We start from the raw sequence: 4319 nt of genomic DNA on the forward strand, positions 1-4319 counted from the left end.
ATATATATATATTATATATATGTGTGTGTGTGGTGTGTGTGTTATATCTCTCTCTCTCTTCTCTCTCTCTCTCTCTCTCTTCTCTCTCTCCTCTCTCTCTTCATCCTTGTAATCCCTCCTTATTTTGCATTTAGATATTATTATATAAAATTTGTGTTATTGGTTTTAAAAGTTAGTATGATAACAAATGTGAGAGTACGGGTATGGTTGATTAACTTGCATTATACAGCGCTGAATGGCTTTTGACGCCCCCAGTGCTTGGCTTAAGGCCTAATTTTATATTCAAATCAAATCTCTCTCTCTCTCTCTCTCTCTCTCTCTCTCTCTCTCTCTCTCTCTCTCTCTCTGTACTGTATGTAGCCTATAGCCTTTCTGCGGCACAATTTGACTCCAAAGAGTCATTTTTCCTTCCCATGTATCTTTTAGTGATATTTTATCAGTTTTTCCAATAATACTTTTATTCGTTATATTTGTACCACAGACAATTCAATATTTAGGATGCATGGTAGCTGTTCTGTACATAATTATATTTAATTTATGGTTAAGTATTCGTTAATTCTTTAACACGCAAGTTTAAGGATGATTTTCAGAATTAAGGTATTTGTTGAGTTCTTTTACCATTAAGACTTTTGTACGATTTAAGTTCTTTTAAATCCAAGTGGATAGTAACAGTAATCTGTTACTGCCCAATAGTCATTGATTTTTCTGTTACTTAACGGAATTTATTGTTAAATATCCAAACTAAAATAATATCAGGATTTGCCACAAAAACTTATTAATATACATGATTTTATTTTTTGTTTTTTTTAAACTTATTTGTACGTAGCACATCCTATTATCAACCACGATTCTCAGGCCTCTATTACAGATTTTAACCTCTAATCGATGTGGCCTCTTCTGATGCTTCTTAGTTGACTTTGCCGATATCTTGGAAGTTCCTTTTCATGTTAACGTAGTGTTTATTTATCATCATCGTCGATTTCGACCCTGTGAGTGATGGTGTGGGTCAAAAAGGGTGCAGGAGCAACACCATGGAAAGCATTAACAGCGTTGTAAGTCATTGGGGAAACGATGTGGGATCCGACAGCAGCTACCTGGTGGACAGCAGCAGCTGGGGCTCTGTAAGCAACAACGGCTGGCTGAGCAACAACATTGTGCTGCACATGAACAGCCTGTGGTACTGGGACTTGTACGTTGACGGGTGTGGGCACAGCGTATGGCTGAGGAACAGCATAGGGCTGCTGCACAGGGTAGGCTCAGCTACGTACTTGGTGTGGACGGGGGTGACCTCCTTGGTTTCGTAGACGGGCTTTGGGACGGGCACGTTGTAGGTCCTCTCGGTGATCTTCAGCTCTGGGCGGACCTCGGTGATCTGGGGGGTGTATCTGACAACGGGGCGGCCCAGCCCTTGGACGGCGGTTCTCTGGACGAGGACGTCAGGGGAGGGGGCTTCTCCGGCGGGTACCGGGGCTGGTAGGTTCAGGTTTGAGTAGGACCATGCGTGGGGACCCAGGGCTACGTGTGCCGGCTGCAGGAGAGTTGTGCCTCCCATGACAGAGGCCAACATAAAGGGTAGCACGTACTGGAAGGAAAAAAGACAGAAATCATATAATATAGGACGTTATTAAATTCTGAATAGAACTCCCTCGCCCTAAACCTCACACTCCAAGAAAATTGAACTCCCTATTATTATTATTATTATTATTATTATTATTATTATTATTATTATTATTATTAGTTAAACTGCAATCCTAGTTGGAAAAGCAAGATGCTATAAGCCCGAGGTCTCCAACAGGGAAAAATAGCCCAGTGAGGAAGGAAATCAGGAAATAAATTAACGGTATGAGAAATATTGAACAATTAAAATATAATATTTTAAACACAGTAACAACATCAAAACAGTTATTTCATATAAAAACTATAAAAAGACTTATGTCAGCCTGTTCAACATGAAAACATTTGGTGCAAGTTTAAACTTTTGAAGTTCCACCGATTCTGCTTCTTGATTATTATTATTATTATTATTATTATTATTATTATTATTATTATTATTATTATTATTATTACTTGCTAAGTTACAACCCTAGTTGGGAAGGCAGGATGCTATAAGCCTAGGGTCTGCAACAGGGAAAATAGCCCAGTGAGGAAAGGAAACAAGGAAAAATAGAATACAACTTAGTCACTCGTAGGTTCTCCTTTTAGGTATGTCCGAGTTGACAACCTCTACATCTTAAAGTTTCTTTTCGAAGGATTTGGTATGATATCTCGAACATAACATTTTATCTTTACCATTTTCTAAAAATTAATATTTTCAGTTGCTCTTGCTGTTTTGTTGATCAGTTCCTTTAACTGTAAGCAGATGGATACAACTGTGTTTTCTTATTGAAGGTTAACTAGTTTTTTTTTACACTCTAAGCTGAAGATGCTATTTGCATTTCTTGTGTTCCGTCATCATCTTTATATATAGAGCAAAGAATAATTGAGCAACACATTTTCTGTTTCTTTTATTGGAAGATGAATAAGCAAGATTTGCGATCAAAAGATGAACACTACCTAGAGGTTTAGGGAATTTGAGGAGAACTTTGTATTTTGAAGATGTCGCAATCTTTTAGCCAAGAATGCCAGAAAACAGAAAGTAAAAGAAAATTAAGCAATTATTGTGCTAAGTTAACTTTAAGAACATAACAAGGAGAGTGTACTTTTATATGCGAGCCATCATAAGCATGTGTGTGTATTCCTATGCATATATTTTTATGGCTTTATAATATACTCATGGGTCCGTATACATTCACATGGAATATTCACATTCAATATTTAAAGCCTAATGGGAAAGAGTCGTGTTTTTAGTTTTTTAATAGAGGAAGAACTTTATTATTAACTGACCAGAAATTGCTGTAGATTTAAAATTAGTCTTTCATTAATAGTTATACATCTTATTCTTCGAATAGTTGTCCCCTTTTGGTAAACTTTAATTATGAAACTAACATTAGAGAATGCTGGAAACAAATTAAACTGAGCGGGAGAATCTCGCAGTTGGGAATTATAGAGATTATTCAACATATCCGAGCAGAAGTTAGTTTTGGCATTGTCAGTCATTTTTTGGAATTTCTATAATCACATAAATAAAAAGTTATTTCTTCACCAGTTCGAATTACCCCAAATGTGATGACTAGAATGGTTTGGATAACAGCAGTAATGATAATTACATTAATAATGATTGTGATTGCCTTATTATTGAAGATACTGTACGGGGTCTTGCGGGCACTAAAGTACCGTAAGCACTATTACTTCTTAAAACTGACATTGATAGTTATTATAAAAAGTGGAACGAATTTTTCGTTAAATTTTTTTTTTCTTTTTGATAGAGTAGCTTAATATGAATTAATATTAACAACGGAAGTAGAAACCCTCCTTGAAAATATTTGGGAAAAAATATATATATTTTTTTGTGTCAAAAACATTGTATAGCAGACTTTTCGCTCCCCCTGCTAAGCCATAACAAAACCTAACAAACTTATAGGGCATATATTGGCTTTGTTGTTTGTTTGTCAATAGTCACAAACGAATCTATCTAAAATTATAAACAATAAACATATATTTATGAATACTTACTATGGCGTTCATGGCTGCTTCGTTGGACGGATGGCTTGGTATCACCGACTGAGGGTACTCTTGGAACAGTGTCCCTGTCTTTATATACGATGGCCGTGACCTTCGGAAGGACACGCCCTTGTCCCGAGCGCATCTAGCGGTGGGGCTGGACACGCCCTTAGACTCATCCCTGGCTCGTCCCAAATGGCTCTCCTCGGGGGTCGACCAGTTTTTTGTGCGCGAATTGTACGAGAGGTTTCCACCCTTTTCACTTTTACGGTTGCTGGGTGATCGTCATCCGTCGGAGAGATCCTATGGTGGTCTGTTCATCTCCATTCTGTCCGTTGATTCCTGACGCTAAGTTAGTGAATTAGCAAGTAATCTAATACACGTATGGGTTTAATATGTAAGAGTGTTTAGGTGCTTAGTGTGATATAAGCTATATTTTTTCACTTCCGGAACAGCGAGTTATAGGTTACTCTTGTAGTGCAGTCAAATTGGGTCCCGATGCCGAGTGGTGTAGGTCTCGGCTCCTGTCTGTCATATTCGTGGGTTGCTAAAAAACCACCTCAAAATAGCCCCCCCCCCAAGCCTGAGAAGGTTTGCGAGAAATAGGAAGGCTTTGCCCATTTGGTGCCTCCAACCCAAACCGCATCTCGAGGAAAGAACAAAAACGAGGATTTTAAAGGGTATTAAGGTATTCTAAACTTCGCAGTTCGTTTCAGTGG

The 4319-nt window shown here is 37.9% G+C and overlaps 1 pseudogene; it reads right to left on the reverse strand.

Moving 5' to 3' along the window:
• Positions 1 to 515: 515 nt before the first annotated feature.
• Positions 516 to 3745, reverse strand: LOC137625017 (MAGE-like protein 2; annotated as a pseudogene).
• Positions 3746 to 4319: the final 574 nt, after the last annotated feature.

This window comes from Palaemon carinicauda, chromosome 31, assembly GCF_036898095.1.
Source record: "Palaemon carinicauda isolate YSFRI2023 chromosome 31, ASM3689809v2, whole genome shotgun sequence".
Taxonomy (NCBI): Eukaryota; Metazoa; Arthropoda; class Malacostraca; order Decapoda; family Palaemonidae; genus Palaemon; species Palaemon carinicauda.